The following is a 22,062-nucleotide window of genomic DNA, read 5'->3' as shown; positions in this document are numbered from 1 at the left end:
CAATAAGAAAGTCGGTTATTAAAGTGACATCTTCTTGTGTTATAGTCACTTCTCCATAAGGAAAATAAAATGTATGAGTTTCCAGCTTCTATTTTTCCAACAAGGCAGCATGGATAAGCAACTCTAGTATCATTTGAAATTTTATTATTGTAGATATCACAAATAAATCAACATACTATAAGTGATTTCGCATACATTCATTCGACTTTGGAAAGCTTAAATTTTACCGAGCATGAACAATTAGATTTCTTAATTGTCCAAATAACAAAAAATTAGTTTTATACAATCTTAAAAAAAGTTCAATAATAATAAAATTTAAAAAATAGAAGAAATATGTACCATATCCCCAACATGGTAAGCTACATGTTCTTTAAACCTTAAAGCAAATATTTTAGGGAAAATAAGCAGAAAATTAAGGGGTTTTTTCTTCTACAAGGAGGGAGAAATTTGATAGATTTTTTTAGAGAATTTTCGATGAAAACAAAAGAGAATGAACACTCAATCATGAATTCAATATCCATAAATATCGAAGTACTTGTCCTAAAATTATAAAATCTAGAATTTAACTTCTAATTTCACCAAATTTTGACTTAGGGTTAATTTAGTGTTGTTTTTTAAAAATATTTTTGGGGTCAAAATCGTTTTTGGAGTCATAAGTAATACTAAACAAATAACTTTAGGATTCAAAAGTGCTTTTGAAAAGTGTTTTTCAACCTAAAAGCAAAAACAGTTTTTTTTTAACTTTTGCTTTTGGCAAAAGCATTTTTAGAAATAAAGGATAATTTTAACACTTACAAAATATTTTATATAATATTTATATTGGATACGTAATTACTTTCTTATTGAAATTTATTTTAAATATATAATATATAATATTTCAATTTTTATTGGCTATGTTTTAATATTTAAATTTTAGTTTATATATTCAAATCAAATTTTATAAATAATTGATATTAATTACTTAAAAATATTTAAAATTTATATTTCATATATTAAAATATTAAAAATAAATTATAATAAATTATTTTTATATTCTTACTAAAATATCATAAAATTAATTAATTTAAACATTATTTAAAAGCATATTTGTTACTAAATGAATATTTTATTTCTTAAAATCTCTTTTTGACAACAATACTAAACACTTAAATTTTCAACCAAATATTTCAAGAGTACTTCTCGAAATCACATTTCTACGTCAATTTTTAAAAACACTTCTCAAAAATAATACTAAACTAGCCCTTAATAGCAAAAGTATTTATATTGTGGCATGAGAGATTGACTTCAGTCTCAATCAACCTCACCCCTACCCGCAATTATACAAAAAAACCACCTATTTTCATACATAATATTTTGTTTTGCTATATTCAAATAAAAGAACCTACTAATTAGTATCATGGTCAAATAAATAAGAAAATATAAATATATTCTAAATATTTAAAATGCTTTAGAAATAAAATTGCAGATATATCAAATAAATATGTATCAATATTAATATTTTCAAGATATTTTATTAAGGAAAAGTAAAATTTTCTTCAAATTAGAATTTTAGGACCACAACAAAGTATTTATTGTGTGCCCAAGGGTAAAGTCAGAAAATTTTTTAGGGGTTGAATGAAATAAAAATTTAATTTTTAATAGTCTATAACTTTATAATTTTTAAAGAATTGAATTAAATTTTTATAATTTTGGGGGGTCAAAGTACAATTTTCTCTTTACTAATTTAAAATTCTAAAATTTTTTAAAAAGCCAAAACTATAATTTTTCATTTTAGGAGGGGCTGAGGTCCTGCCAGCCTCTCTGGATTCGCCTTTACATGTGCCTGCTTACCAAACAAACAAAAAATGGGATAAAAAAAGTGATCACTATATATGTCAGATTTATAATATGAGTATATTTATAAAAACAATATATAAAATATTAATGGAACTTTAATTAAAATGACATTTTTGATAATTTGTATAATAATTTTTAAATTTAATTTGAGCTTAAATTATTTTTTATATATCTTATATAAAAATATAATAAATTTCATTACTTACTTTTAAAAAAATAATTTTTAATATTTAATTAATGTGAGATTGACTTATGATATAAGTAATATAAATATTATTATCCACATTAATTTATTGTTCACTTTAATTTATTAGATCTAACAAATTCATCTCAAAAAGGGAAAGAATCTTAGTTAAATATTAATTTATTGTTCACTTTAATTTATAATATCTCACAAATTCATCCAAAATTATTCTCACCTACCCCAGCTCTAATCCATTATTCTGTGAAAGCAACTTCAAGGAAGAAGATCCTTCCAAGGAACTACTACTGAGAAAATATTTTTTTAAATAATTTTATTATAAATTTCGATCATATCTGTTCTTTTTGACATAATGTTTAGAATTATTAATAACCCCTCTTCAATAGTGGTGTCCAAACGGTTAACCGAACTGAATTAGTATTAACCGAACTTTTTAATCCTTTAACCGTTAATCAAACCGAATATTTTTTTTAATTGACCGAACCGAAATATTTCGGTTACCGAATTAACCGAAATTTATATGTTTTTGTTGTTTTGGTTAAAACAAGTATAAAACATACCCAAAAAAAAATTAATAATGTTCATTTGACCGAATTAACATAATTAAAACTACATATAATTTGTCTTATTAATTATTAATTTCGGTTAATTCGGTTAATTACCTGATTTCGATCTGAATTAATCGATAACCAAACTTCCAAAATATCATTAACCGACCTCCGACCGAATTAATTCGGTTTTAACCGAAATTTGTACACCCCTACTCTCTAACCTATAAATAAAAAAGATAATACGTTTCAGCACACTTAAACCTAGGACAAGAAAATAATTATACATTGCAACAAAAAGAATATGATATCATAAGTTGAATTATCTCACTTATTCATACAGCAATAATAAAAATGAATCTGTACCTATCAAAAATAAGAAATGACTCTTCCATCTCTTTGACTTGGAAGCTTCACTAGAAGTTCCAAATATAAAAATAATAATGAATAGATAGGGTTAATATAGTATTTGGTATTTGTATTTAGTTTTGGTATTCAATTTAGCACTTTAATTTTTTATTTTTTGTTTTAATTTTGTATTTGAGCTAGGCTTATTTTTTAGTTTGGTAACTATTTTTTTTTCAAAATGATAATTAAGTTTTTCTTTGTTTTTACAGGTACCTGAGTTTAACTTCAGTTTTCAATATGGTATTTGAGTTTTTCTTTTATCCCAATTATATACCTTTTTTTTTTAGAATACAGATATCAAATATTTATTAAGCCACATGTTATTTGGTATGTGTATCGAATTGAACATTGAAGCTAAACTTAATTACAAAATTAAGATAAATAAAACTTAAATATTAAATTAAACATTGAAATCAAATATAAATACCAAATAGTATATTAATCCTAAGAGAAAAGTAACAATTTTTTTTCTTCATAATTTCAACCTCAAATATTGCAGCTCTAACGTTAGTCCATGAATCAAACCCCCAAATGAGGAGATATAGGATACACAGGGAACCGATATTGATGTTTGCCATCTCTATCCATCATCTCAACACCTTCATGCATCAACCAATACGGATTTTATTGGGAGGCACAATTTCAAGCTTAGACAACTAAATGAAAATGAAAGATATAGAAAAATGAATAAATACATCCTAAAATAAAGGTGAATGTTTTATCGAATTTACTCGAATCGAGTGAAAAAATTTCGAATTAATCGAGTTCACGAGTTTTATTTTATCATTCAAACTCAATTTATCGAATTTACTCGAATCGAGTAAAAAAATTTCGAGTTAATCGAGTTCACGAGTTCTATTTTATCATTCAAACTCAATTTGAAATTTTTTTCGAATCGAATCAAGTGAAATGAATGAATACATAGTTGTCCAGATTCATTCAAAGATTTAATTTTTAATTTTTTTATTAATTTTAATTTTAATTTTTTTGAAATATTTGAATTTTATTTAATACTTTTTATAAATTTCAATATTTTTTATAAATTTATAAAAAAATTAAAATGTTTTTAATTAAAAAAAATTTAAGTTTTGAAATGAATGAACCTAGACAACCATTTGTTTGGGTTCATTCCAGTAAAAAATATTTATTTTAGTTTTTTTTAATTTTTTTTTAGATAACATGACAATTGACGTGGAATAACCTCATCAGTTACTGCCGATGACATGGAGCGTCATGTCAACGTCGTTAATGACCACAACAGTGTTGTAACGGCCAAAGAAGGAAAACGATGGTCAAATGGCTTAATTGATGTAATTTGAGAGTTTGAGAGCTTAACTGAGAGTGTTTTTCATGATGAGGCTTAATTAATTTTTTTCGCGAAAGTTCAAGGGCTTATATACTCCTTTAATCTATAAATTATTTAACTTTTTATTTAAAAAATGCAAGAAAATCATTTATGTGATTTTTATTTAAAAATAATATAAAATGAATGCTAATATATATTTCTAAACAAAATATGCCAAGATTTAATATTAATATATCAGTTTTTTCTCACTTGTGTAATTTTTTTGCTCAATAAAATATGTCAAAATATATTTTTAAAGAAAATCATTTATGTAATTTTATTTAAATATACTAAAAATGAATGTTAATATATATTTTTAAAGAAGATATGCTTACTCTATATTGATCCTACATTTAAAATAAAAATAAATCATTACGGATAAAATATGTAATTGAGATTAATTTGGAGAATCAGAATTAAAACCAAGTTGAATGTCGAAGCAAAGCTCAACAACAACTTTTTGAAGGGTCGATCTTAAATTGTCTTCTCATTGTAAGAGGAGGTAAAGACAAATTAGAGTGGTGCAGTGGAAGCGCGGTAGACCCATAACCCACAAATCCTAGGATCAGAACTTGGCTTTGATATTTTTGGCAAATAATATTCTTTTTACATGTTTTTGCTACGACCCTTGAACTTTCGTGAAAAAAATCAATTAAGACCCTTTGCGTAAAACGTATTTAATTAAGCTCTCAAACTCTTAAATTGCATCAATTAAGCTCTTTAACCAATATTTTCTGTCTTTGGTCATTACAGTGTTAATTTGACCGTTAACAATGCTGGCATGGCGCTCCATATTATTGAGAGTTGTTGGCGTAGCAGTGCCATGTCAGAAAAATAAAAATAAATTTTTTTAAAAGATATAAAAGTAAAATAAATATTTTTTAATTTTTTTTCTCCAATGAGCTTGGAGAAATTGTTCAGGTTCATTTATTTCAAAACTTAATTTTTTTCTAAATTAAAAAAAAAACAATTTTTTAAATTTATAAAATATTATTAAATTTTTTTATAAATTTTAAAAAAATTTAAATAATTAATAATTAATAAAAACCATTTAAAATTTAAAATTCGAAATGAATCTACACAATATCCAGATTCAATGTGAATCTGACATACATTTTGTTAAACTTTGTTTAGTATTTTAGGGCTAGTTTGGATGGGCGGTGTGTTTACCTCTGGTGAGGTTAAAAACAGTGGTGGCGGTGAGATTAGTTACTGTAGCGGTGAGATTAGATACTGTAGCGGTGAGATTGGAAACAATAGTAGAGTGTGTGTTTGGATTCAAACGCAGCTGTAGCAGTGAGGTGAGAATAAAAAATGACTATTAAGAACATCAGATAAGAATTGATATATAATAAAAGTTTTTAAAATTATTTTATTTTTTTTAAATTATTAAAATATGTGAATTTATAAATTCATTTAATAAAATATTAAAATATATCTTTCAATATTTTAATGAATTATATAATTAATTTAAATTATTTATTAGATAAAATGATAATTATTTTTAATAATAAATGAAAATACTTGATAAATGGTCATTATTTTAAGTTAGAGAGAATTGGGTTTTACAAGGGATCGACAGTTTCTCGTTTGAACTCCCTAGAGAATTGATCTAAGCATTGACAAGCACACCAACTTCAATTACTGGGAGTGCCACAGGTTCTTTAGTTTGGAGCCCATCCCGTACAAGCCTATTTTCAATTCAAACGACATATGACATTGTAGTCGAGAGAAAGAAAAATATGGCTGTAAGAGGGAACATCCCAACTTGGGACAACATATGGAAAGCTAAGCTCCTACCCAAGATTAAATTCTTTTTTATGGAACTGCAGCCTCAAAGCACTCCCCATAAGGAAATTTTTGAATACGAGAGGCATTAACGTCAGCTGCCTTTGCTCGCTATGCCATGCTCACGAGGAAACAATAAGACACCTTTCAACAAAATGCTCACTACACCAAAATAGGGATATAGCGGTGCTTTTAGCGGCGTTTGGACAAAAAACGCCACTAACAATCGAGCATTAGCGGCATTTTACGAAAAACGCCGCAAAATATCGAGCATTAGCGGCGCTACATAAAAAAACGCCGCTAAAACCAAGCATTAGCAGCGTTTTACAAAAAGCGCCGCAATAGAGTAACACAGAACGACGCCGTTTTCATATATTTGGGAACATTAGTGGCGGTTTTTCCCAAGCGCCGCTAATACTCCGTTCTTCAGCGGCGTTTTATAAAAAGCGCCGTAATTGAGTAACACAGAACGACGCCGTTTTCATATATTTGGGAACATTTGTGGCGGTTTTGCCCAAACGCCGCTAATACTCCGTTCTTCAGCGGCGTTTGGCGTTAAACGTCGGTAAAGTACCCGTATTTTAGCCGCGTTTTTTGCGTCTGTGCCGCTAATGGTCTTATCTTTAGCGGCGTTTTTTATAAACCGCCGCTGATGCTCTGCTCTCAAGCGGCGTTGATGGAGAATCGCCGCTAATGTTCCGGTCTATAGCGGCGTTCCTGTAACAGCGCCGGTAATTCTTGGGTCTATAGCGGTGTTTGTGTAAAAACGCCGCAAATTAGAAAATCTAAAATATTATTTCATTCTTTTATATATTCTCAATTAATGTTTGAATTATATTATTATATTATAAGTTATATATTATGAAACATATATATATATTAATATTGTGTTAGTTACGTACGTACATTTGTTTGTTAGCTTAAAAATAGAGCATATATTGGGATCTAAATTAAAGTTGTTATACATTATATTAATTTGAATAATTTCAGTAAGTTATAAATTATAATGTTGGTTATATTTAAATTATACATACTGCATAAAATTGAAATAATTTTATAAATTCATATTAATGTATCAATTTAAAATAATGTCATAACAATTATCAAAATAAAAAAATCTACTAAAAATCATTAAACTTATAAATAAAGACAAATAAAATAAATTAAAAAATTAGCGGCGCTTATACAGAAAACGCCGCTTTAGAACAAGATTTGTGGCGTTTATTGCAAAAACGCCGCAAAATGTGTAACCGAAACGACTTCGTTTTTATACTGTTTATTGGTAAAAACGCCACAAATGAAAGTTATGTATTTTAGGGTTTTGGGATTAATATTTAAGTTTTGTTGTATACGGTTTAGGGTTTTAGGGTTCGATACATAATGTTTATTAATTTAGGATTACAATTTTATGTTTAGGATTTTGGGTTTAGGTTTACGGCTTGAGGAATAGGGTTTAGGATTTGAGTTTACATGTTAGTTTTAATGCGAGGTTTACGGCTTATAAGATATATTAATGATCAAATTTATTGTTTTACGGCTTGATGTTTATGGTTTATGGTTTACCCTTATTGATTTGAATGTTACAATGCTTGGTTTTTGTGTTCAGATTTCCATGAAGAATATGAGGTAGCTAGGGTTTAGTCTTTAATTTTAATGTTTACGGGTTATAGGTATTAATAGCTTCGGGTTTTAGGGTACAAAAGCAAAAAAAAAATTAAAATTCTTTCTGCTTTTTACTTCTTATTATGTCACTAGTATATAGGATTGTAAGTGACAAGGTTATATATATATATAATATGCCACGATATATATCTATGCATATATGTTATATATTATACATATTGCATAAAATTGAAATAATTTTATAAATTCATATTGATGTATCAATTTAAAATAATGTCATAACAATTATCAAAATAAAAAATCTACTAAAAATCATTAGACTTATAAATAAAGACAAATAAAATAAATTGAAAAATTAGCGGCGTTTATATAGAAAACGCCGCTATAGAACAAGATTTGTAACCGAAACGACTTCGTTTTTATACTGTTTATTGGTATTAGCGGCGTTTTTTGTAAAAACGCCGCAAATGAAAGTTATGTATTTTAGGGTATTGGGATTAATATTTAAGTTTTGTTGCATATGGTTTGGGGTTTTAGGGTTCGATACATAATGTTTATTAATTTAGGATTATAATTTTATGTTTAGGGTTTTAGGTTTAGGTTTACGGCTTGAGGAATGGGTTTAGGGTTTGAGTTTACATGTTAGTTTTAATGCGAGGTTTACGGCTTATAAGATGTAATGATCAAATTTACTGTTTTACGGCTTGATGTTTATGGTTTATGGTTCACACTTATTGATTTGAATGTTACAATGCTTGGTTTTTGCGTTCGGATTTGCATGAAGAATACGAGTTAGCTAGGGTTTAGCCTTTAATTTTAATGTTTACGGATTATAGGGATTAATAGCTTCGGGTTTTAAGGTACAAAAGCAAAAAATTAAAAAAAATAAAAATTCTTTCTGCTTTTTACTTCTTATTATGTCACTCGTATATAGGATTATAAGTGACAGGGTTATATATATAATATATGCCACGATATATATCTATGCATATATATATATGTTATATATTATATATACTGCACAAAATTGAAATAATTTTATAAATGCATATTAATGTATCAATTTAAAATAATGTCATAACAATTATAAAAAAAAATCTATTAAAAATCATTAAACTTATAAATAAAGACAAATAAAATAAATTGAAAAAATAGCGGCGCTTATACAGAAAACGCCGCTATAGAACAAGATTTGTGGCGTTTATTGCAAAAACGCCGCAAAATGTGTAACTGAAACGACTTTGTTTTTATACTGTTTATTGGTATTAGGGGCGTTTTTTGTAAAAACGCCGCAAATGAAAGTTTTGTATTTTAGGGTATTGGGATTAATATTTATAAATTTTAATGTTGTTAATGTTTAAATTAATCATACTGTATAAAATTAATTTTTTTTTATAAATTTTATCAATTAAAAAAAGTATTAAGTAAGAAACTTATTAAAAATAATAATTATAAATAAAAAGAAAAAAATATATTATAACAACTGAATTATTAGTGGTGTTTTTATGAAAAACGCCGCAAATATATTTAATTGAAACGGCGTCGTTTAGTGAGAGATCAGATTTCGGGGTATACCCCCTCTCCCATCGCCAATTTCATTTTTCCTCTTCTAAAATCCCTAAGTTCTGAAATCCCTAACTCCATTTTCTGTTTTTGCTTTCTCCCATTTCTGAAAATCAATTCTATATCTCTTTCAAATTTCCTTGTTTGGGTGTTTCAATTTCTTGCAAAACTGATAAAAATCGGGTTCGTACATTCCGTAGACACAGACAGTTGACGGAGAACGTCGAGGAGCATCGTCGGAATTGGTGGTCGGGGGAATAAGTGTTCAAGGTTCGCTTTCCCCATTCTGCCTCCGTATACATTGGGTTTTCCCCAATTTGTTAATTTTATTTTTCCTTCCCTGTTATTGTGCTGAGAAACTGACATTAAAAAAATATACTCTGTTTATAGGGTTTTCGGTCTTCCTCTTAAATTTTTGTTCATCGTTTTGAAGGTAGTGTAATGGTTCGAATGTTTATTTATTTTCTGAATGGTTTCATTGGTTAGGAACTGATTTTATAGTGTTTGTGTTTAGGGTTTCATTCAATTCCATTTCATTGCTTCCTTTTCTATTTTCTGCATCGTTTAGCAGGTATGTGAATTAGGTACAATTTTCGTGCTGATTCCTTCTGTGCTAATACAAGATTAAGTTGAAAAGCATTGACGTGTGTTCTGTGCTAATATATTTTTACCATCATATTGCTAAGAAACTTAAGTGATGTTTATTGTGTTGTGTGATTAAATGTTGCATCATGGCATGGCATAATGCTACAATTTCATTTTCCTCACGTCCTTTATCTTTATGAGTGAATAGCAGTCGCTTGTTTATATAAAAAAATTATGCTAGTTCGTTGGTTTCTTGTCCCATTTGTAAATTTGCATCAAATTGTTTGTTATTAAGGGGCAAGAAAATAATATTAACAGTTTAAATTAACTCCAAACTCGACCTTAAAAATTAGCTTGTTCACTTTTCACACCCTCTTTATCTTATGCTTGAGATTAAATCCATTTATTCGAGAAAAAAAATCTATTTATAGTAAATGTTCTTTTTCTACCCAATTTCATCTGTAAAATTTGAATGATCAGTATATTAAGAAAACCTTGAACTCTTATGCTTTTCATAGAAGGCTTTAATTATAGATAAAAATCAATTGAGTAATACCCAAAGCTGCAAACAAATTTCTTGAAATATTAAGTTGTCAATACTCAATTTTACTGTGTGTATATTAAAATTTGAGAGTTTGAAACAATTTTAGTCACGTAGATTAAATATTTTGGTAACATCTTATAATCAATAAAATCCCAACCAAATTAAACATAAAAATATTTAGCAAAATTTTATTATGCATTTTGTCATATTCGTATGTTCTAATTAGTTTATTACTTTTAATCAAAATAATAAGAAGATTCTTATTTAGTCGCTAACCTCTACCGATGCTAGAAAAAGATTCCGGTGAAGAAAAATAAATGCAATGGACATTATTTCTAGCATTTTTGCTATAATGTAAGGTAGGGTTCGAAATTTAAAATTTCAGAAAAAGATTCCGGTGAATAAAGATAAATGCAATGGACATTATTATTGATACATTAATATGAATTGTTATGACACCAAATAAATTTTAAACAATAAATTTTAAACATTAAATTTTAATTTTAAACACCAAATAAATTTAAAGATTATTTCGAGTAAATTACAATTATATTTTTAATTTAATTCATCAACAATTTCAAACATTAAATTTAAGCTTAAAATATGTTATTATTTTATCTATTTACTTAGGTAATATGTTTATAAAGGTTAAAAATTGGTAACTTATATGTCTCTATCTTTGCATATCGTATCAAATAATTTCTAATATTTAGTTTATATCTAATATTTTTGTTTTTTTATTTAAATTGAGATCTAATTAGATACAAATCTAAAAATAATGATTTTCTTAAATATTGTTAAGAAAAAACAAAATAAAAACCCATTCTCCGCAATAACTACCAAGGAAAATAAATATCTTGTATTTATTTTTTATTGAGTGTTGTTTAGTCTAGTTGTGTAGAGCATGCCTAATATTAACATATACCATTTTAAGGTACTGTTAACGGGTTATATAACTTACATAATACGACATAATACATAAATATATATCAAATCTTAACTTACATAGTGAAATAATACTTATAAGTGAAAAACTTACCCTTGTAATATCTGCTGAAAATCAGACTTCCAAGAATTAAGAAATGGACCGGTCTTGGATGAATTTATCAAGGGTAAGCAACGAATATCGAAATGGAGTACAGACTTTTCTGAATTTTGCATTTCAATATTCAAGCCAAGAGAACATGATTCTTTGCCCCTGTAACAAGTGTGTCAACATAAACTGGCATTATCGTGAAGTTGTATACGAGCATTTAATTGTTGATGAGTTTGTTCGAGGTTATAAAAAATGGTTTTTCCATGGAAAATGCCCGCCTAGTACTTCCTCGTCAACAATGGATGTTTCTTATCCTGGTAGATCTTACCATCAATCCGTTGGAGGGGATGACATGGAAGGTATGTTGCGGGATGCATTTAATATGCACAGTCATGGTTTGCAGTCGTTCCCAGCCGACTTTGTGCCATCTGCTGATTGTAATGTTGGTGCAAATACTTTTACCGAACCGGGAACAAGTGTACCTCCTGAAGAGCCGAATGGAGAAGCGGCGAAGTTCTACACGTTACTTAATAACATGAACGAAGAACTATATGAGGGGTCAAAATTCTCCAAAATGGCTTTCTGCGTTTGTCTTTTCCAGTTAAAATGTTTGGGAGGGTGGACCGGAAACTCTTTGACAATGCTGCTAGAGTTTTTGAGAGAAATGTTTTCGTTTGCAAAAATCCCTCAGTCATGCAAAGATATGAAGAAAATGATAAAAGACTTAGGTCTTGGGTACAACAAAATCCATAGTTGCCGGAATGACTGCATGTTGTATTGGGGCGATCGAAGAAACCAATAGTGCTGTCATGTATGTGGCGAATCCCGTTGGATAAATAGAAACACAGAAGATGGGAACGACAATGAAAATGATGCACAACCAAGAACGAAGCCGGTCAAGATTTTGCGGTATTTTTCGCTGATACCAAGGCTTCAAAGGCTTTTCATGTCGTCGAAGACAGCGGAGTCAATGACGTGGCACCATGATGGACGAACCGATGATGGATTATTAAGGCATCCGACAGATTCTTTAGCTTGGAAATCATTCGACAATAAATTTCCAACCTTTGCAAGCGATCCTAGGAGTGTGAGGCTTGGCCTAGCATTTGATGGATTTAATCCTTACAAGATCATGAGCACTGCGTACAGTACTTGGCTAGTAGTGCTTGTTCCTTACAATCTGCCTCCGTGGATTTGCATGAAGCAATCTTCCCTTATCTTATCTATGATTATCCCTAGAGAGAAAGGGCCCGGAAATGATATCGACGTTTATTTACAGCCACTTATTAAAGAGTTAAAACAATTATGGGCTGGTGTTGAGACATACGGCTGGATGTGGACCATTAATGACTTCCCTGCTTATGCCAATTTATCCGGCTGGAGTACAAAGGGTCGTTATGCGTGTCCTTGTTGTGCTGCACAAACATGTTCGCAATGGTTATACAATGGGAAAAAGTTCTCTTACATAGGGCATCGACGGTGGTTATCGAAAAATCATAGATTCAGATTTCAGAGTTCAGTATTTGATGGTACCGAAGAGTTCAGAAAAGCTCTTTCGCAGACAAGTGGATCTGATATATTGTTCATGTTAAAAGATATAATTTTCAGTTATGGAAAGATGAACCACCCGGAAAACACACAAATAAATAAAATATCAAATGATAAAGCTGATGATGACTCCGATGAAGAGGATGATCCCAATGAGGCGGACTTGTGGAAAAAAAGAAGTATATTTTTTGAGTTGCCTTATTGGGAGCATCAGCTTTTACGACACAATCTTGATGTTATGCACATTGAGAAACATGTCTGCGAGAACATTGTGGGTACAATTTTAAATGTAGATAGAAAATCAAAAGACAATCTTTAGAGTCGACTTGATTTAGTTCAAATGGGAATTCGACCTGATCTTTATCCGAATCCACTTCCTAATGGGAAATATCGGTTGCCGCCTTCAATTTTTTCGATGTCGAGGATAGAGAAAGAAGTGTTCTGTACAGTGTTGAAGGATATAAAGGTTCCAGATGCGTATGCATCAAATATATCTCGATGTGTTAGTGTTAAAGATCGAAGACTGTATTCGCTAAAATCACATGACTATCACATCTTGATGCAAGATTTACTGCCAGTTGCTCTACGATGTTGTATGTCGAAGAAGGTGACGTCTTGTATAATTGAACTATCCAATATAATGAAAGACATTTGTGGCAAAGTTCTGGATGTTCAAGAACTTCAAAAGGTACAGGATAGAGCCGCATTGACTTTATGCAACATGGAGAAAATCTTCCCACCTTCCTTCTTCACTATTATGGTTCACTTGATAATCCATCTCTCGGGAGAAGCAATTCTTGGCAGACCTGTTTTCTACCGATGGATGTATCCCATAGAAAGGTGTTAATTTATTTTAAAAACTCTCCTTCCCTAAACCCTATATGCCATTAAGTACAACTTTTCATAATGTTGCATATCGTGTTTAGGTTCCTATCCAAATTAAAGTCTTACTGCCGCAACAAGTGTTATCCAGAAGGATCAATTGCTGAAGCCTATTTAGCAGAGGAATGTATGACCTTCTGTTCGCGATATTTGGATGATGTCGAAACAAGGTTGAACAGACCAAATAGAAATGCTGGACTCACGGATCATAACTTGACCGATACTTATTTGTTCCAAAGTTTTGGAGAACCAATCGGCAAAGTGGAAATTGCAGAATTAGATGATTTTTCGTGGATACAAGCACATCGGTATGTTCTGTTTCACCACGAATCAATGGAACCTTTACGCAAGTAAGTTCTAGAAATTTGATAAATATTCATCAATTAAAAATTGTTTATCTTCTAACAAGCTGAACTTATTTTTTACATAGTGAGTACAAACAAATACTGAGATCTCGTTTGCGCTCCCGAAGAACACAACTTCGAGACATGAATAAGTTGTTCACAGAATCTTTCCATGAATGGTTAACCGAAACGGTATGCAATTGTAGCTTTCATTGACATATAATTATAATATTTTCTCATAAAATTTTTATCAACTTAGTTTACTTTTCATACAATAGGTTTAGAGTGGGAAGAACGTGACCGACGAAGTTAAATGGCTTTCCCAAGGTCCAAATCGGGTGGTTAAAAGATATAGTGCGTTCCTCATAAACGGATTCAGATTTCATACAAAATATCGCGAGAGATTGAGGAGAACACAAAATTGTGGAATAGTTGTTAATTCCTCAATTACTAGTTATGCTAGTGTTAGGGACAACAATCCTGTCGAGGGAAATGTAGAATATTTTAGACTTCTTACTGATATAATTGAGTTGGATTACTACGAAAAATGGAAAGTTGTCTTATTTCGAGGTGAGTGGGCCGATGTTAATACTGGTCGTGGAATTAAGCAAGATCAATTTGGTTTCACAATGGTGAACTTCAGTCGATTGATTCATACAGGACAACAATTGATTGATGAACCGTACGTATTTTCTTCTCAAGTCAAACAAGTTTTTTACTCAAAAGATCCAATTGATGAGGGTTGGTACGTTGTACTCCGTAACATCCCTAGGGACTTGTTTGACATGGGCAGTGGAAGTAGAGATGGCATTGACGACAGAACACAAACTTTGTCATTTCCAGAACAAAACTTAAACGAAAATATCCCTAGTACTAGTACACACAGTCAATGGGTCCGCCAGGATACGGACGGAGATATTTATGGATTATAATATAGTAAGCTTTTACGATTATTTAATTATATGGACGAACATATTATTATTGTAATTGTATATTAAGTTTTCAACTAATTTATTTGTATTGCAAATAAAATGCCTAGAAGACCCGTGCGAGCGCACCGCATTGTTTAAGGTACTCCAGACTTGGTGGAAACAAACAGCACTGAACAACAGACTGCTATTGGATCTTCGAATGTTCCAGTTACACCTGAGGAACCTATAGAACCTCAAAGTAATTTAACATTTAATTTACATGTGTGTTGACTTATTATTTATTTTATTTTATTAATTTATTATATTACAATACTTTTATTTTCCAGCTGAAACTAGTGGGACGCGGAGAGTTCGCGGACGTACGCTACTGAGGGATTTATACGATCTAGATCTAGTCGAGCATGTCCAAGTATCCAGTAATAGCCTTAGTCAGCCTGTTGGATCAGAAGCTTTCCTTTTAGCAGGATATATAGGCATTCTAGAACGGAATGCAAATATGTTGCCAATTAACTTCGAGTCATGGCATAAAGTGCCCGAGAGTAACAAGAACCAAGCTCTCGATAACATTAAGGTAACAAAACGTGTATATTATTTATAATACTTGGGTTTAAGTTTCGTTTACATTTACTTTCTTAAGTTGTGTTTTTTGTAGGGGAGATTTGCTCTAGAGGTCTACGATGCTTATGTAAAGAAGGCATTGGGAAAAAGATGGAGAGACCATAAGAGCACTTTAAAGAAAGACTATTTTAAGACAAAAACAACACTCGAGGAGAAATTACAAAATGTCCCGCCGGGAATGCTGAGGTACCAGTGGGAAGAGGTCGTTAGATTTTGGACTTCGAAGAAAGGAGAGGTATGTGTTACTACAAAAATCTTGTAATTATTTTGGTTTATAGTATTTACTAATTAACGTACTAATAATTTCATAACGTAGGATCGTGAACGAGTTGGAACAAGTAGTAGGCAGAAACAAAAATTCACGCACACAGCTGGGTCGAGAAGTTTTGCGTGTGTAGCTCAGACCGAGGTATTTTGAATTTTTTAATACTGGCAGATATTTATTACTTTCTATCAAATAATATTTTTACTATCGTATTGTAGGAAGTGTTGTCGGGTCAAAAAGTTGGACGCCTTCAACTTTTTGACATTACACATAGGAAGAAAGATGGAAATCCTATGACTCCTAAAGCTGCAGAAATTATGGTACGTTTGCTTAATACAATTTAACTTGTTTTAATTATTTATACTGTTTATTTTCTAATGGTTTATTTCATTTCTTGTAATGCAAATATTGTTAAGTTATGTTGCATTTGTTTTTTTAATATAAGTTGCGTTCTTAACTATGTGATTTATTTTTTAGGAAAAATTGGAGGATAAAAAGGCGGAGGCGAAGCGATTGCTTCCAGTGATAGTTCTGTTCATATTGACGACATTGATAACCGGATTATCACTGAAGTTTTGGGTCTTGAAAGGTATGGTCGGGTTCGATTTCAAGGATCTTTTGTTAACCCATCCCAATATTTTAGATCCAGCTCGCAACAATACATGCTTTCGGGGAGTCAGGCTCAAGCTGAAGTTCAGAGGTTAAGAGACCAGATAGCTCAGATGCAAGCGGCAACGAGTGAGCAAATTACACAACTTAAAGCGGAGGCAACATCGAGAGAAGCTGAGGTTCAAAAAAGATATGAAGAACTCCAGCTACAACTTAAAGCAGATGCGGCAGCGATAGAAGCAGAGGCAGCAGCGAGAGAAGCTGAGGTTCAACGAAAGTATGAACAACTCCAGCAGCAGCTTAAAGCAGATGTGGCAGCGAGAGAAGCAGCGGCTACTGCGAGGAAAGTAGAGGCTGCAGCGAGGGAAGCAGAACAGCTTAAAAAGTTCGATGAACTCCAGCAACAGCTTCAAAATATGATGAAGATGTTTCAGCAGTCGCAACCGCCGTCGTCTTAGACTATCGTTTAAATATACTTCAATTTTGACTTTGGTATTATCATTTTAACTTTTACAATTTTTTCAGAATAATACGAATTTTATTTTATTTATTGACATTTATTTTAAATATTATATAGATTTGGTTAGATTTGGTTGGTTAGATTTGGTTTCTTCTGATTTGTTTTTACAGGAGGGGGCTGAAAACAAAATAAAAAAATTTTCAAATCTGCCAAAACCTAAAAGCGCCGCTAAAAACCATAAGGTATAGCGACGTTTGTTTTTAAGCGCCGCTAGAGACCAAGGTCTCTAGCGGCGTTTGATGGGAAAGCACCGCGAAAGATCCTAGTCTATAGCGGCGTTTTATGGGAAAACGCCGCAAAAGATCCTGGTCTATAGCGGCGTTTTATGGGAAAGCGCCGCGAAAGATCCTGGTCTATAGCGGCGTTTATGGAAAAGCGCGCGAAATATCCTGGTCTATAACGGCGTTTGACGGGTAAGCGCCGTTAAAGACCATGGTCTATAGCGGCGTTTTGATGCAGAAGCGCAGCTAAAGACCATGGTTTATAGCGGCATTTGATGCAAAGCACCGCTAAAGACCACGGTCTATGGCGGCTATTGATGCAACAGCGCCGCTAAAGACCATTGTTTATAGCGGCGTTTATTGTAAAAAGCACCGCGAAAGTTACCGACGCAGTCATTAGTGGCGTTCTTTGCGGCGCTTTGCTAAGTGCCGCTAAAATTATTTGCGGCACTAAAAAACGCCACTATAGCCCTAAAAAAGCGCCGCTAAAAGTCTGTTTTGGTGTAGTGGCTGGACTAATTGACAAGCCAAAAATTCCATGAAGAGTTATGTTTACCTCGAACCTTTGGGGAATTTGGTTGTTCAGAATACAGTACTGCGTTGAGGAAATCCATATATAACTGCCACAATAATAAATGAAAATATGGGCATTTTTTTCTGCAATAAAACTTGACTGCCCACTGTGTTTAAGCTGGAGCTTTTATCGCCAGTTGGAAATGAGGCTGACAGTGAGGTTCAAACCTTCAACTGCACCTCACCATTCTTTCTCCAAACACCAACACAGTGCAGGGAAAAAGAATATTCCTTCAAAATTCCATCTCACCATGGCTGATTCTGCATCCAAAAGAAGCCTTAATATCTGACAGACCATTTTAGTATCTAACAGATCATAGATAATATGATTGGCTCTCCATTGATGATCTTCAACTATTTCATTTTTCTGAAGCCTTGATCCAATGCCTAATCACCCAATAACGCACGGTCTTAAAGTTGCAAACATTATTACTGATCCAATATTAATAGTAACTCCGATAGCTAGCCACCGCTCATCTCCGACCACAACGAACGACAAGGCTAAGTATGCCACTAAAACAAGCATGCAAGCTAACCACAATATCTTGTTAATAACGACCATCAATTGCTTCTTTGCCTTGCTTTGAATGACTACAACTGAGGTGATCTGAACCACCACAACAACTAGTGAAGTGAAGAGAGAAATGGCATCAAAGATGAAGAATATTATAAAACAATGGTTTTGTCCTATCCAAAGAAGATTTTGGTCAATGTTAGGCACATATATATAGAACATCATTTATGTGTTTCAAACCTGTTAAACTTTTAATAACTACTGTTTCTTAACTGGAATAAACTCACTATTTCTAATTTTTATTTTGGAAATGATAATTTATTAAGTTATTTGAAAAGTGTTGGGTCATTGGTTATGTGACTTTTGCAACCGCTATCGATCAACCAGGAATCATTGGAGAAATATTTGGCTACAAAAAGAAACTCATTGTAACAACCCGTTTTTCAATGGTGTTGGAAACAATTGTTTCGGGACCACAAATCCGACTAGTAAGTTCGTATAATTAGTATTTAAATTTAGGAGTCAGTAGTAATTTTATAATGAAATTTGATTTGAGGAATTTTAACCAATTGAATTGAAAGTTAGTATAAGTGGTTCGGTTCAAAAGTCAAATGGTTATTGAAAATGAGGTATTAGGGCCTCGTTTCCGTAATTTAAAGCCGTAAATATTTTTATTAAATAATTACAGAGTCGCATTATAGGTGAATTGAAGTTTTGTCTGGTAATTTCGATGATTGATTGTTTAATTTAGGTAAAAGGACTAAATTGTAAAAGAGGTAAAAGTTAATCGCTATAGATTTAAAATACTAAAGGGATCAAAATGATGATTAGACCATGGTAAAAAATCCAAGCGTGGTTACATGATTAAATCCACTAACTTTCGGGCTATTTCCTCATTTAGTCCTAATTAGTTTAAGGTTAATTGAAACAAAGTTTAATTAATCAATAATTAAAAATAATTGAAGGACCAATTGTGCAATTGGACCCTCCTTAAATGTCAAACGGTGGAAATGCTATGGAAATCTCTAGAATTGTGTTTAATTTATTTAGTTATTAATTAAAATGTTTTAATTTAATTAAATTAAAGGTATTTAATAATAATAATAATAATAATAATAATAATAATAATAATAATAATAATAATAATAATAAAGAAACAATTGGCTTATCTCCTTCATTTTTCTTTTATGCTTGGCTGAACCTCCATTTTTGGAGCTTGGGAACTTCGGTTGACTTTTGGTTGCATGCTAGGTAGGTTATTATTGTCCGTTTTCAGTGATTTTTATTTTTTTGAACTCGTATTAACTTAATTTAACCAATCCGAGGACTAATTTGTAAAATTATCAAATGTTTTGAATTGTGTCATTGATGAGTTTAGTATAGTCTTGAAGTTTAATGATAGATTATTAAGCTTAGTAGTTAAATAGGGCTATTTTGTAAAGTAATTTTTAGTAATTTTTAATGTTTAAGGACTAAAATATTAAAGTGATAAAATTACAAGGATTTGATGCAAAATAACATAAAGTATGGGCTGTAGTGGAGTGTTATACTATTGGGCTGAATTCAATTTAATTAAAATTAGTTAAATTGCAATTTGAGCTTAAAGACTAAATTGCATAAAAGTAAAATATTAGGGGATAATTTCGTAAATATATCAAAAATGACTTAATTGCATAAAATTAGTTAATTCTGTTGTTGAAATTAATGAGTTGAATGAAATTATTATTTTAGATCAAGAACGAGTGGAAAACTGAAAAAAAGAGAAAGTTACTAAATAGTCCCTATACTTTGTCATTGCTGCAGATTAGTCTGGTAAGTTCATTCGGTTTAATTTTAATACAATTTTAAATACATAATAGATGAAATCCAATTATTGAATGTTTATTAATACAAAAGATACCTTGTAAATGAGAATTGATATATTGACACAACAATACTATTTTTCTTTTGATTGAGATATTTTGAGCCGATGAACGTAGGATAAAGTATGATTGACATGGCAAGAGGTTATAGTGCGCACTATACGGGATTGATTTGAGATAAGACAATGATTCCTGTTTATTTCATGTTCATTGAATATACCGAAGTCCAGCAGTTGTTGCGGACTATCGTGTTATATTTATAGTGTTTTTGGCGTGTTAACAGGAGCGGATGTAAAGCCTTCGGGCTTGGCACTTAGTGTCGAGGTGTGTTACAGGAGGGATGTTAGCCTATGGGCTAGGCACTTGGTGTTGAGGCGTGTTACCGGTTGGATTGGCTCATATAAGCGTTTGGCGTGTTTTTGGATAGTTAATCGTGTACTTGTATCCGTATATTGTTCATCTGGAACTATTTAATGAAAACTGAGTATTATTGAAATATGGAAAATTGATTTGTTCTATTATTGAGTATTTCTTACCTGTTGTAAGCTGTGATTGACAAGAATTCTGATAATAACCCTGTTGACATGAACTTTATTCATTAAACTTGTTATTTGAATTATGTTAAATTCGGTAAGTTTTATCGTTAAATCGACGAACTTACTAAGCTTTATCATTAAACAATTAAGTAACAAATGAGCATCAAATTAGAGTGGTGTAGCGGAAGCGTGGTGGGCCCATAACCCATAGGTCCTAGGATCGAAACCTGGCTCTGATATTTTTAACAGTAATATTTTTTTACTTGTTTTTGGCTTTTTGCTAAGACCCTTGAACTTTTACGAAAAAATCAATTAAGCTCTTTGACCAATGTTTTCTGTCTTAAACCGTTACAGTGCTAATTTGGCCGTTAACAATGTTGGCATGGCGCTCCCCATCATTGAGAGTTGCTGGCGTAACAATGCCATGTTAGCAAAAAAATAAAAAATTTTAAAATATATAAAAGTAAAAGAATTTTATTTTTAATTTTTTACTCGAATGAGCTTGAAGAAATTGTCCAGGTTCATTTATTTCAAAACTTAATTTTTTTCTAAATTAAAAAAAATTTAAAATTTGTAAAACATTATTAAAATTTTAAAAAAATTTAAAAAATTAATAAAAATCATTTAAAAGTTAAAATTCGAAATGAATCTACACATATGATATCCAAATTCAATGTGAATCTGACATACATTTTGTTAAGCTCATTGTTTTGTATTTTAGTATCTGACATCACAGGCCATGGATAACATGACTAGCTCTCCATTGATGATCTTTAACTATTTCATTTGTCTGAAACCTTGATCCGATGCCTAATCACCCAGTAACGCACGGTCTTTAAAGTTGCAAACATTATTATTGATCCAATGATAGTAATTCCGATAGCTAGCCACTGTTTATCTCCGACCACAATGAATGACAAGGCTAAGTATGCCACTGAAACAAGTACACAAGCAAACCACATTATCTTGTTCATAACAACCATGAACTGTTTCTTTCCCTTGCTTTGAATGACTACAACTAAGGTCTGAGCCATCACAACAACCAGTGAAGTGGAGAGAAATGGCATCAAAGATGAAGAATATTACAAAAGCAGGGTTTTATCCTATCCTTGCTTCCCCAAGAGAGAGTCCAGGTGGAATGTTTTCTTTTCTATCCACAT

The sequence above is a fragment of the Gossypium hirsutum genome, chromosome D05 (assembly GCF_007990345.1).
Source record: "Gossypium hirsutum isolate 1008001.06 chromosome D05, Gossypium_hirsutum_v2.1, whole genome shotgun sequence".
NCBI lineage: Eukaryota > Viridiplantae > Streptophyta > Magnoliopsida > Malvales > Malvaceae > Gossypium > Gossypium hirsutum.
This window is presented reverse-complemented; position numbering follows the sequence as displayed.